The following is a 15,261-nucleotide window of genomic DNA, read 5'->3' on the forward strand; positions in this document are numbered from 1 at the left end:
TGGCCTGGCAGCAGTATGTCTTGTAAATAACTGGACATAACAGCACACTGGGTAATTACAGTAGGCTGCTAGGCATGTCACAAAGCACTGGGCAAACTACAGGCAGACTGCCACAACACTGGACTACATATTGTATGGGGGAATACACATGTACCTGCAATTATAGTGGGCTCGACACGCAGGTCACAGCAGAGTGTAGCAGACATCTATGAGAAAATGTATCCCCACATCCAATGTCAACGCAGCCACAGCCACATATGATACACAAGCTTAATATGACACTATAACGACAGCCTGATAAACATCATCCTCATATGTGCCACTCACACACTGATCCTACATACACTGGTCATGGTGCAGTGTGGTCTGATGGGCTGTCTGTGGTATGGGACACGTGTGTCTGGCCCTACAGACATGTGAGCCAGTAGGGTACCATACACTGGAGCAGCAGGTAACATCAGATAGAATGGGACCGAGAACAATGACGTCTACCTCAGTCTGTACACAGCCCAAGGTTCGTAAGCACAATAGACATACTGTCGTCAATCATCATAACTCAGGGGTCTGCAACCTGTGGCTCTGGAGCCACAAGTGTATCTTCCACCCTGCTGTAGTGGCTCCCTGTAACTCTGAGGATTAATGGACACTCTACAGCACAACCCCCTCCCCAGAAATGCACACACACACGCACACACGCACACGCACACACACACACACACACACACACACACACACACACACACACACACACACACACACACACACACATCAAGCAATCCCAACAAAGGAGCACAATTATGGACATATGTTAGGTATTGTTCTTATACACTTTGTTATTTTATATCTAGTATAACTATGTAGGAAACCATATATGCTCTGCTGTCTCCATTTTAGGAGTCAGATAGCTGTTGTGCCTCCCGATGAATTTAGTTTGGTGGGTGAGGGGTCAGGGCTGGATCTTTGGATAGTGATGGTTGTAGAGCCCTGCCCTACATACACAGACCACAGTACTGTACACACAAACACAGAATGTCCAAATAATATCCTCAGAAATAACCCCTACTACACACAACATGTCCAGCAGTCTATTATCTGGCTGGCGTATCAGGTATGATGTCAATAAATAATGGTGTACTGAACATATGCACCATATATATGTGGGCTTCATCTGCACAGCACATGTGTGCACCTCTGCAGTCTAGAGGTCATTGTATGTAACAGTGTTATATGCCTCTGTAAGTCAGTGTATGGGGGGTATGCACCATGAGTATCGTAGTGTGTTACAACATGTGAGGAATACCAGTAGTAAGCTGCCTTAAAGTATACGATTGTACATTACCATACATTTCACCTTGTGAACATTGCTGGCCTCCTGCTTAGTGCCATCAGTATGATTGTGATGATTTCAATTATGCATTTTTATGCAACAGATACCGGCCATTGTGTCAACCTAGGTCTTTTCCCCCTAGTGATTGCGTGCACAGTGTATGTAGAGCCCGCTGGGCTACACATCTGCATTACATACTGTTGATTGCTTGTTATCCTGTGGCCCAGTCTGTCTTTCCAGTTGTACTACTTGAAGGCCTTGGCGTGGACAACAACAGATGTGATGTTTTCAGATTACTGTAATAAATGATCTGTTTGAGAGTTGCATTATTCTGGTTGTATGTATTTCAAAGCATAATCAGATATATGACATGGCATATACAACTGTAATAGTACACAAATTATCCTTTTTTATGTATACAAACCTGTGTGTTGTGTTACATCCTTTGACTTCTCTGTGGGTATATGTTTCAGGCAACAATTGTCTTTGGTGTGGGTGACTCATACACTGTCCATCGGATGAGGTTGCAACTGTAGGGATACTGGCTGTTCAATATGGTGTGCACCCTCTGACTATGTATCTTCCTAGACATACCCCTGTGTGTGAGTATGTGTAGCTACATATGTGTGTATATATATATATATATATATATATATATATATATATATATATATATATATATATATATATATATATATATATATATATATATATATATATATATATATATATATATATATATACACACACACACACACACACACACACACACACACACACACACACACACACACGCATATGCATATATAAGTATATGCATACGTGTGTGTGTGTGCGTGTGTGTGTGTGTATGTTTCTTAGGACTGTTTATTGCTGACACATTGTACATTCACTGTGGTAGCCAGACTGTACTGCATGATATGTTATCAATATCAGCCTGACATAATACATGTGGAATGGCTTACTGTTAAAATCTTGTGGCCATGTAGTGTCAGGTCCTGGTTATGGCATTTGCAACAGTTGGTATTGCATTGCAGGGCTGACCTATTTTTCTGGTTGGGGCGGATGTCAATATGTGTAAGACTTATGTTGCTTGAGCCCCCTCACCGTCATTAATGATGCCTGTGTTCATATATGTCTTTGTTATATTTTCTGTTATATCTATCTCTCTCTCTATATATATATATAAATATATATATATATAAATATATATATATATATATATATATATATATATATATATATATATAGATCTGCCCAACAACAGAATAAACAGTCTCTACAAGGCTCGAACTAGGCCAGTTTCGAAAGAAAAATTGCCCTAGACATTAAATATAATCACAAGGCCTTCTTTAGTTATGTCAGGAACATGGGTGGAAACTCCCAGATATGCTCTGAATTGTTGCATAACGGTACAAAATATACCGAACCTACAGACATAGCCAACATCCTGGCAGACAGATTCAGCGCAAACTTCTCCCCCCCTTCCCCCCCAAATGAGCAAACGCCTATCCCAACTGAATGTGACCTCCCTGACATCACAGATGCACAGGTGAAAGCTGCCCTCTCCAAAGCAAAAAACACAGCATCTATGGGACCGGACAGTGTCCCAGGCTGTGTCTTACACGAGCTCCAAGAAGAACTGAACCCTCACATTAAGTCACTGTTCAAACTTAGCCTTACTACAGGATATGTACCCAAAGGATGGCGTACAGCTACAGTGGTCCCACTCCACAAAGGTGGTGCCACAGTGGACCCTGGAAACTATCGCCCCATAAGCCTGACTAGTCTGGTCTGTAAAGCTATGGAGCGTATTATCATGGAACTCTTCAACAAAGACATTGGAAGCCTCCAGACACTGGACCCTACCCAATTCGGCTTTGTTAAGGGCAGATCTTGCCTCTTAAACCTAGTTGATTTCTTTGAAACAGTTTCCAAAGCCATAGATGAGGGCAAGGTAGTCCACACAGCCTACCTGGACCTCGCAAAAGCCTTTGCCACAATACCCCACTCGGGCATCATAAATAAGCTTACCAGCTTAAATATCAATCCCTATATCACAAGATGGGTTGCAAACTGGCTCAGAGATAGAAATGACATGGTCAGAATCGCAGGTGCCATGTCCGAATCCAAACCAGTTACAAGTGGCATCCCACAGGGCTCAGTTCTGGGACCTCTCTTGTTCGGTATATACTTCTCTGAGGTTCAGGCTAACACGGGGGGATTATGGCTGACAAAGTTCGCAGATGACTGCAAACTGGGGGCCATAATTGAATCTCCAGCTGACACAAGCATCCCCCAAAAGGGTCTCACAGAGATGGATGCTTGGTGCCAGAGCCACGGCCTCAAGCTAAATGCTAAAAAGTGCATAGTCATCCCCTTTGGGAAAAACAAGGTGCCCACAAATTACCACATAGGTGGTAATCCATTAAATCACGGAAGAAGTAATTAGAGATTTGGGGACCAACGTAGATAGTAATCTCTCCTTTGATAATCACGTTGCCAAAGTGGTTAGAAAGACCTTCTATATAGCCCACCTTATCACGAAAGGGTTCGCATCTAGATCAAGAGAGGTCATTGTGCCCCTCTACTCGTCACTCATCAGGCCCATAATTGAATACAATGCCCCTTTTGCGATGTACCTTACCCGACACCTGCAGCAACTGGAGAGACCCCAAAAGTACCTCACCAAGAGGATCATGGGCTACAAACAGATGTCCTATGCAGCTCGACTAAAGAAACTCCAGCTCTACTCAGTTGCTTACCGCCTACTCAGAGGCGATCTATGCCTGACCTACAAAGCCATGTCAAACCCAGAATTAATGGACATGCTCCACCTCAAAAAATCCAAGTCCATTAGAGCTACACGCTCCAGGGACCTAATCCTCAGCAAAAAAATAAATAGGACACGCTGGAGAGACAGATTCATTTCCCAGAGGCTCCCCTCACTCTGGAATAGAATCCCAATTCATGTTAGACATAGCTCCTCACTGACCCTCTTCAAGCAAATTTGGACACGTGGATGGGAAATCACAAATTCCCCCCTGGGATCTTTCCTGTGTCCCTGCTAGACAGAGGCACAGTAAACTAATCTTAAAAGGGTACCTTCTGTGACCTACTTTACAGAGGCACAGTAGGCTAATCTAATAGGTAGGCGGAAGCCAAATACACTCTGGCTAGGCTTATAAATGCCCTAGGGAAGATAGCCTAGTATCTACCTGTGAACCTATGAACCCAGGACCCTGCACACCATACACAAAGTGATTTCCCACTAAGCCATGACAATTATAAATAAATCTGATGTTTTCAGAAACATATCATCCAGCCCAGTTATGCAACAGTACAGAGATTGTATGCCAACATCTACATGTATGTGTGTGTGTAAATATATTAGGGTCTATGTTATAACAGCGAACGATCAAAAGATCGAACGCTGTTATATCGACCACAAAAGAACAAAAACAAAAAAGAGCGAACAGTCGGAACAGCAAATGTTTTCCCAGGGAAAAAAATTGCTGTTCCAAAGAAAGAAAAAACAAAACACACTAAACACTATTTTGCCCCCCACACCCCCCATACTTAAATATACCAACTCCGAGATTGCACTACAGTGCTGAAAATACAAAGTGATGGAAGCAGCCAAGCGACTTCTTCAGGGAAAGAATTCGCTTTAAAGCCACTTTGGCATTTTGCGTTTTCGACATTTACAGTTCAACGAAGACACATTTGACATAATGCGTCTTTGTTCTTCTGACAGGAACCCATATATTAATATCTAAACAGATACAAAGATACAACATATCTATATATGTATATATATATATATATATATATATATATATATATATATAGCTGAACATATATACATGCAAATGCCTACATCGACACATATATATGCACTTATATGTCTACATATACACAGCAAGGTACATATATGTACGCAGATATATAGCTGTGTAGGTATATACAGACATAGTCATACATATGTAAGCTGATATATATTGATATATATATATATTCTATATATATATATATATATATATATATATATATATATATGTATATGTGGCCATACATCTGTAGATAGCAATGGTAGATTAACAAAAACAGATATGTCCACATGCACCGTTAATGGGGTTGAGAGGCCTCAAACAATATACGTCTTGTACGAATAGCCAAACCCCCCCCCCTCAGCCTAACACGTCCGGCCTGCAATACACTACCAAGTGTTGCAGATTTTATTACTCCAAATGCAGTATTGCAGTACTTACAGTTTGTAGTTAGGTCAGGCACATCCCCCTCATGTGTGTTGCCCTTTTTCCACAGTGTATGTTGTTAGAGGTAAATCCCCAGTCCATCTGAGATGCTGTTTACCAAACAACAGATCTAGTTCCTGCTCACAGTGAATGAAAAGGGCCAACACCAACATGATGTTCCTAGATATTGGAGTGTGTTTCCATGCAATTGGCTATGGGAATGTTACCACAGCTGTTCCATAGGCAATCAGCTAGGGGATGCCTGAAATTCGTGCAGAGGCCATCAGCTGATCATGAGCATCATTTAAAATACACATGCTGCTGCCTAAGCAAAGCAGGTGTAAGTCTACACATCCTCCAGAGAGGGAGTGGGAGAGACAGACACAGGCAAAGAAAGTCAGGGAGGGTTGAGTGAGTAAAACCTAAGCATGTTTGTGTCACATACCTACCAGCACAGGGTACTAAACCCCTGAAGACTGTGCTGTGCTATCACAGCTCTATGCAGTTATTGGATGCACCACATGAGTTCCTTGCTGTAGAGCTCTCAGAACATATATGTGATTGTGAGTGACATCGGCAATAGGGATATGGTAGCTATACGGTAGGTGATGCACATGTGCCTGTCCGCATAAACAGGTGCCACCATCAATACAGCCACAGTCTCACAGGGACGCACACATTGACACACTTGGCAGGGCCAGGAGTACAACTCATCAGTAGTGGGATTGCCACAACACATCACTGTGCAGGTATCACATGCACCACACGGGTCATACGGAGGTTGCATTGACACAGGGTATGAGGAGGTATCTGACATCAGACAGCATGTTTCAGTATGCCAATGGGGGTTGTAGTGAGTGTGGATGTGAACATATGCACCATACAACACACACAAACACACAGGGTGCCAGTACTGACATGCATGGGTGCATGTCTGCATGGGTGTGTGGTGGTCGAATGTGCCAGACAGCTATACAAGGCTAGGCAATGGGTATACCTTGGCATCAGGCCACATGACAATGGTCTGCATTGTGGCTCAGGGCTGTATTTTCTGCATTTGCCCACACAGGTGGGTATTGTATCCCCCATCCAGTCACCTGGGTGACTATTGTGTGTGGCCAATGCTGTGCATCACTTGTGATGTATGTGTTCCTTAGTCCATGACATGGATGGTGTCTGGGATGTGCACACCTCCCACATGCATGTACAGTGACATGTGGAACTGTACCTGAGGTATTTGGCCCATGTTGTGAATTCAGATTATCATCAGATGTGCCAGTCTTGCCCACTTGTGGTGGGAACTGGTAATGGGCAGCAGGTTTACCCTACACCTACATTGATAGCATGCTAACAGTATTCCCTGGTGTCAGTGGCATCTGTCCATACAGGGCATGTTGTCAGGCATGGTATTTCCTTTGTGGGTCACATATGATGGCACCACAAGTGTTGCAGGTGTCCATTGGGGAACATGGGGGAGGTGGCACTGTCTGCATGTACGTGCATATTGGCAAGATGGACAGGGTGCCATGCCCTCTGTAGCTCACTGCTATCACTCTATAGTTACTATCAGTGGTCAATATGCAGTGTACTACCCACATATTGGCTGTTGCCTCGGCATGTGTGTATGTGTATGAGATATGGGTTGAGAGTGTGCTCTGGGTAATACTGGGGTTGCTAACTGTGATTGCCTGGCCTTGATGTCACATGTATGGATATGGCTTTGCACCCCAGCCTCTCAGCTATTACACATCTATTATCACACCTGTTATCCCTGTACGGTGGACATTGTGATATATAGTAGGGCCACCATATAAGAAATATGCAAAACCCACTTCACATTGGCCACAGGTGTCACACACACACACACACACACACACACACACACACACACACACACACACACACACACACACACACACACTCACACACACTCACACACACACTCACACACACTCACACACACTCACAGACACACACACACACACTCACAGACACACACACACACACACACACACACACACACACACACACACACACACACACACACACACACACACACACACACACCTGTCATGCCTGGGAGTCTAACCTCTACCTAACTAGTTTATTACACTACAGCACTATGCAATTATAGTAAGCACCATGGAGATTACTGGAGTACTCCTTCTCCAAAGGTGTATTTCACAATGAATGACATCAGCAGGATTGCCAAAGTAGGCCATTTGAAATGTACTGCGTGTGACTAGCCTAAAATGCATTGCTGAAATAAGTCCAAGAAGAACCAATAAGTGCTCCCACACCTCTCCTTCAAACAGACACACGTCTATTAAATAGAATCCAGTTAATCGATGATGTTAATTTCACCCAAATAACCTCGAAAGATTCCGCCACAAGAGGATAGTACAACTGGTAATTTTATTAGCTGAAATGCTGTTAGAACAACTCTTTCAGCATATAGTAACAATCCAAAGACAAACTGGCAGTAAAAACGTTGAAAAATAAAAAACAAGCATTTAAAACACACAATAGCGGACTGTAAAGATTAACAGTTAAGCGCTTTCACCCGTATCATACGGGCTTCTTCAGAACACTCCTTAGTTCAAACTTCCGCTTTTTATAACTTTTTGGGCACCAAAATTTAAAAATTCTGAATGATACATACCTCGCTACTTAAAGAGACAAGCCCAAATATCTCATATCTATTGCTTGTACTATTCAAAGTCATTACATTCATGTTCAAACAGATCCACCCCTCTTAAACAATACATACCTATAAATAAAAACAAAATTGCGTATGCAATACAATAAAAAACAATAACAATAAATAATAAATACACTTTATATATGTTGGCATTGTTAATTGCTCAACCAGTCCAAAATAAAGCTAACAATACTAATCTACCCATATAACTAATAAATCTGTGAAAAATAATACCTAAAATGAAAATAGAAATTAATATGTAACTAAAAATAAATATATCCAGACTAGATAACAAAAATTGGGTGCATTGTCCACTGGTGTGGACTGTATACCTTATTGTATACTTAACGTCACCCTTAAGTACCCTACATCATATTTGTACTTCAAGAATAGCCTTCAAAGAAATACTTTCATTAAGTCCCGGATATGTAGTTGCATCTGTGTATAACTAGAGGTAAGGATCACAAAAAATTATTGAATTATCGGGAGGCATGGTGGCAGTTAATAAAGTTCTTTATTATTTATTGTTATTGTTTTTTATTGTATTGCATATGCAATTTTGTTTTTATTTATAGGTATGTATTGTTTAAGAGGGGTGGATCTGTTTGAATATGAATGTAATGACTTTGAATGGTACGAGCAATAGATATGAGATATTTGAGCTTGTCGCTTTAAGTAGCGAGGTATGTGTCATTCAGAATTTTAAAATGTTGGCGCCCAAAAAGTTATAAAAAGCGAAAGTTTGAACTAAGGAGTGTTCTGAAGAAGCCCATATGATACGGGTGAAAGTGCTTAACCATTAATCTTTACAGTCCGCTATTGTGTGTTTTAAATGCTTGTTTTTTTTATTTTTCAACGTTTTACTGCCAGTTTGTCTTTGGATTGTTACTATATGCTGAAAGAGTTTTTCTCTTTGCCTCCTTCTGCCTACTGGGGCAGGCTCAGGTTGTTCCTCCTCTGAGTCACTCTGTGCCTGTGCAGGCCTTGGCAATGGTGGGGGGTTGTGTGGCCCTGCCCTGTGCTGTTCTTGCTGCAGCTGTTTCCACAGGATCATATTGTGTAGCATGGTACATAGAAGGACAATTTGGGTACATGTAGCTGGTGAGTACTGCAAGGCTCCACCGGATGTGTCCAGGCACCAGAACTGTGACTTGAGCATCCCAAGCACATGCTCTATTATGATGCTTGTTTGTGTTTGTGCCTCATTATGGAGTTCTTGCTCAGGTGTGTGTACATTTCTAATGGATGTCATGAGCCACAGCTTCAGTGCGTATCCAGCATCCCCCACTAGGTGACCGTGTGGGATGTCCCCATTGGCAAATCTCTGGTACAGCTGTGTCAGGTGCCAGATGTGGGAATCATCATAGCTTCCAGGGCAGCCAGCACACACATTCATTATTATGCCCTGGGCATCGCACACCACCTGGCAGTTGATGGAGGGAAAGCCCATCCTACTCTTACACTGTTGGGACCTGACTTACATGCTCGGGTAAACTGGGATTCACTATCTTTCCCCTCATTTGCATAGGATTGCCTGCTAATGCATAGTTACTTGTCTCACACTGAGTCTCCCCCTTAGTAACCACTACTTACTGGCCAGGTTGTCTTCTGGCTGCCATTGACTTGCATGGCAGAATACTGATTTTAGTTAGAATGCTTAATTTAGGTTTATTTTGTTATTTTCCCCTGATCCTGTTCGCGTGCTGCTGCCCTACACTTAAATAGCCTTGATCGGCTAACAAAAAATAAAAGTTGATTTTTTTTATTGTATTGTTTGCAATGCCAATGGCCTAATACTTGGCCATTAGCATGCTTACTACATGATATGCAGCCTTTATTTGAAGCTGTCATAGCTCCGTTTTGGATTTTGCAGAAATGTACTCGGTTACTAACCAAGTACATTTCTGTTGATTGCACTAGTCCTGCATGGACAGTCACACGCTTCCTGGATCTCAAAATCACCTCATTTGCATGGATTTTTACTGAAAATGGGGTGATTTGCATACAAGGGCTTCGTCCGTGCAGGATTATTGCAGGAGCTCCCATGCACGCCCCTGCAGGCTGTTCCTGGATCGCACGTTAGACATATTGCCTGCTTGAGCTCCTGCATTGATCTTGCCCTCCATGCAAGCTTTTGAGAATCCAGGGGCTTGTCAAACCTTATGATATGCCTATTAAAGTTTATCAGAGAATTTGACAATACTGTTTTCAGGATCATTTCTTTATCTTGACTAGAAAAAAATTAACTACTATGGACATTCTGTTTGTCCTTTTTGCTGATGATGAAAACAACAGTGACCTGTGAGCCCTTTCAATGCCAAAATACAAAATCTCTGGTATATTTAAAGTCTTAGAAAGCCAAGTGTTAAGGAAAGTAATTATGTTGTCATCCTCAGTTTTCTCTGGTAGTCCCTAGATCCAAATATTGATTCTCCTGAACCTATTTTTAATATCATCTACTTTGTTTAGCAATAGAGTGTTTTGTTTTAACAATAATTCAATATTATGTTCATCTTCTGTTACTCTTCCATCAATATTATTTAAAGAATCTTCCATGCCTGAGATTTGTGCTGTTGTTTCATTATTTAATTTAATTGATTACATTTCTCAGAGCATTCCTCTTTAAAACTGTCCAGTTTATTGTCCATCTTGTCCATTTTAATTGATACTTCTTGAGTATTTGTGAGAATTGACTGCAGCTCTTTCTTAAATGATATATATTGTGAGTTGGTTTTAGAATAACTCATCTTGAAATAATATACTGAATACATTTTGAATAGATAATAACAGGAAAGTTACTGGGCCGGATTCACGAAGGCTTGCACGGAGTCTAAGAGTAGTGTAAGACTCCATGCAGCCTTCGCGATCCAGGAACAGCCCAAAGTCCGTGTAAGAGTCAAGCGAAAACGGCTCTTACACGGAGTGGGCGTGGATAAGCTAATCACCTCACTTGCAGCCGAATAGCATGCAAATGAGGCTGATTAGCGATCCAGGAAGCCAAGAACAGCCCGTGTAAGAGCCGTTTTAGCTGCAGAAATGTACTCAGTTGACAAATGAGTACGTTTCTGCAAACACGGCAATGGAGCCATGTCAGCTCCAAATAAAGGGTGCATATGTGTCAGGCAGCATGCCAATGGCCAAATATGTGGCCATTGGCAAGGTAACCTGATGCAAATATATTAAAAATATAATTTTTTTTTTCGGCGATTGCCGATGTTTAAACCCAGCGCAGCCCCGCGCAAACGGGCTGCGCTGCATAGAACATAAAAAAGAAGGTTTTAAACCTAAAAATGTAGGTTTTATGCAATACATGGAATGTCAATGCAGGGACCAGCAGTGCAAAACCAACATGGCCACCGTGTAGTGGTTGCTAAGGGGGGAAGCTGAGTCTAAGAGATGTAACTAAGCATTAGTAGGCAATCTGATGCAAATGAGTGTAAGGATACTGAATTCCACTGTCACATAGCAAATGAGCACATTCTGAGTAGTGTAAGAGTTACATAAGGGGGAGGAACAGAGTAGGAGATAGGTGACATCACAGGGGGGAATGGTAGAAAGAAATGCAGTTCATTGGAGGTTAGAGTTACATGACAGATGTCAGACAGATATCAAGGAAAGAGGTGTGCCACTAAGTAAACATGAGAAAGTCAAGAAATGGAAGGTGTACACTGTTGCCTACACCAAAGTTTCTTGCTGGACGTGTATGCGCACGTGTGTGCGCCACGAAGCACGAGTAAGGCAGTGTGCGTGCGTGTAAGGCAGACTAAGCATGTGGGAGCATGTTGGGAGATGTTTAACACTGTTTGCGTGGGTGTGCACGCGGTTAAAACCGAATAAGCAGATTCTGAACTGTGTAAGTATGTGTGCACGTGTGTAAGCCACTGTGAGCGTGTTTCTGCTGTTTGCACACGGCTCCACCCTGAGGAAACAGAAAGGAAAAAGGAAGCAACAGATGTAGTAGGAAGTTAGCAGGGAATACTGCTAGAGCTAGCAGGTGAAAACAATTAGAATCAGACAATTACACAGGCAGAATACTAGCCCAGCCCAGCACTTAAAACTCTGCAAACAGCAGTGCAGAATGTTTCTCTCAAGAGACACTGCAAGACAGGAGTTAAGTTATCAGAAGTGAAAACTGAAAAAGCTGAACTCAGAGCAGAAATGTTAGGGGCTGCCATAGTTGTCATAATGAGACATAGGCGACTTGCTGAGGGTGGTGACAATGCAGATGGTGCCAGACAACCCACAGTGAGGAGACGGAGAAGAGTGTACAGGCCCAGGGTCACCTACCACGGGTTACATGAGCTGGAGATAGTAGAGCTATAGAGTGGACAGAGACCTCCTGCAGCAAATAGTGGAGCTGTGCAGGCCACGCCTCACACACAGAACCAACAGAGGGGAACCCATCCCAGTGGAAACCAAGGTATGTGTTGGCCTAAGAATACTAGCAACAGGTACCTTCCAGAGACCAACTGGTGATATGATGGGGATATCACAGGCATCAGCTTCCAGGGTACTGCACCAGTTCCTGGATGCCATGTCAGCACATGTCGGTGATCATGTATATTTCCCCAATGCCCGTGAGGTATTGGCCAGCAATATGCGTCTCTTCCAGCAAATAGTGGAATACCCTGAGGTACTGGGTGCAATAGACTGCACGCACATACGCATCAAAGCACCAGCCGGTGAGCGGGGTAGGGCATACATCAACCGCAAGGGCTTCCCCTCCATCAACTGCCAGGTCGTGTGTGATGCCCAGGGCATAATAATGAATGTGTGTGCCGGCTGTCCTGGGAGCTACCACGATTCCCACATCTGGCATTTGACGCAGCTGTACCAGACATTTGCCAATGGGGACATCCTGCACGAACACCTAGTGGGGGATGCAGGTTATGCACTGGAGCCGTGGCTGATGACACCCATCAGAAACGCACACACACCTGAACAGGAACGCCATAATGAGGCACACGCACAAACACGTAATGTAATAGAGCGTGTGTTTGGGCTGCTCAAGTCATGGTTCCGGTGTCTGGACACATCTGGTGGAGCCTTGCAGTACACACCAACTACATGTACCCAAATTGTCATGGTATGTGCTATGCTACATAATATGATCTTATGAAAACAGCTGCAGCAGGACCAGCACAGGGCTGGGCCAAACAGCCCCCCACCATTGCCAAGGCCATCACAGGCAGAGCGTGACTCGGAGGAGGAACAACCTGAGCCTGCCCCAGTAGGCAGAAGGAGGCGTGCCCAGTATGCCCTGTCCTTGGCAAAGAGGCAACGCATAGCACATACATTGGCTCAGTAGGAACCCTGGGAATGATACCCCTCTCCGACTCACTCATATAGTAACAGGGATGCCTAATGTGACACAACCTGCTCACAAACATGTACAGGGAAGTGTAATATGCGCATCCGACAGAGGCAGCCCTGCAGCACCACCTGAGGCATGAATGCTATGTGTCAAGTAATGTAACACCAAGTACTATATGCACACCTGAGGACCCTGACTAACACCCTACCCTCACCAAGCATCATGCCACAACATGACAATGAGATGATCAAGTGCAACAATTGACTGAAGTATTGCAGGTAGTCAAAGGGGACCCAATGTGTGCCAGTCTGGGATGACATGCTGAGCATGACATGATGCACCACCTGCTAGGACTGGCGTGCACCTATCAGTGCAGGCCATATGGATACTGGCAAAGGCTGTTGTCACCCACAGTGTGCCCTGAATAGGTAAGGCTCAAAACATAAACCTATCTCCATAGGTACCAGAAGGGATAAGAATAAGATAAGGGATAAGTCGAAACAGCAAGATGCATGCAGTCTAAACTCACCCAGTATGGAGAATGTTGATAACTGTGCTGTAACAGAAAACTGAGGCAAGGCTCACAACAGCACCCTAACACTACCAGGTTACACCTCATACCATGCTGTACAGCCTCAACACTTGGAACAAGCTACAAAAGGAGGGTGACTAGCAAGAATTGCAAGGATAACCACACCCCCATGTCGGTACCACAACAAAAAGTAGCATGGACAAGCCATGCTCAAGTAACAGTGGCTAAAACTGCCCCCCAGTGTATAGCCTGCTACAGACTACTGTCCCAACACCAGGAACTGCATCCGGCCTATGCTGGAATACACAAGTATATCACAATGCTTTCACAACTGATGGTAGGAACCATGTTGGGAATTCACAGATATGCCCTGAATCACACAAAACTCACACACACACATATTGCCAACATACATCCTGACAGGTGCAGTGCAAACCCCCCCCCCCCCCGAATGCAGAATATCTATCCCAGCCTCTGGATTATGTATCTGTCCCACCAGCACATCCTATTTCATTACTTGTTGAGGTTAACATCTCTCACTCTCACAGCACCAATGGATTTCTGTTTTCTGTGGTGGAGCATGTCCATTACTCCTGTGTTGGGCATGGCCTCCTACAACAGGCATGCATTGCCTCTGTGTAGGCAGTATGTGACTGGATTCAAGCACAGTATAATCCTGTTGTGTTCACACACAAAGCAGTTCTACAGTAACTACACAACAAGACACACAACACACAACAATAAACGGGTGATAGTTGTTGAAGTTCACACTCATCCACAAATGTGGTGGGCTGCAGAGTCCAACATATGGAATGCTCACACTGGGCATGCTCACACACTTTGACAACATGCCATGGGAAGGCTGAACTGGGCATGCTCACACACTTAGGCCAAATCCCGGTTTAGCAGTTGGACACACATATCTGGTATTGTTATGTGTTATTCCAGGAACCAACCACATTACAGCAGTCTGCCCGATGCACACAGTTAAAAGACTACAGAGACATACGTGATATAGTGGATCCCTCCCATATGCAAACATCTTCCACAGATGCACAAGTTGTCCATACAAACAGGGAATGCTATGGCAATAAAGATGTGCAAACAGTCTATCAGCAACAAATAATGTGC

This window comes from Protopterus annectens, chromosome 2.part0, assembly GCF_019279795.1.
Source record: "Protopterus annectens isolate FY-2018-M chromosome 2.part0, PAN1.0, whole genome shotgun sequence".
In the NCBI taxonomy this organism is placed as follows: domain Eukaryota; kingdom Metazoa; phylum Chordata; order Ceratodontiformes; family Protopteridae; genus Protopterus; species Protopterus annectens.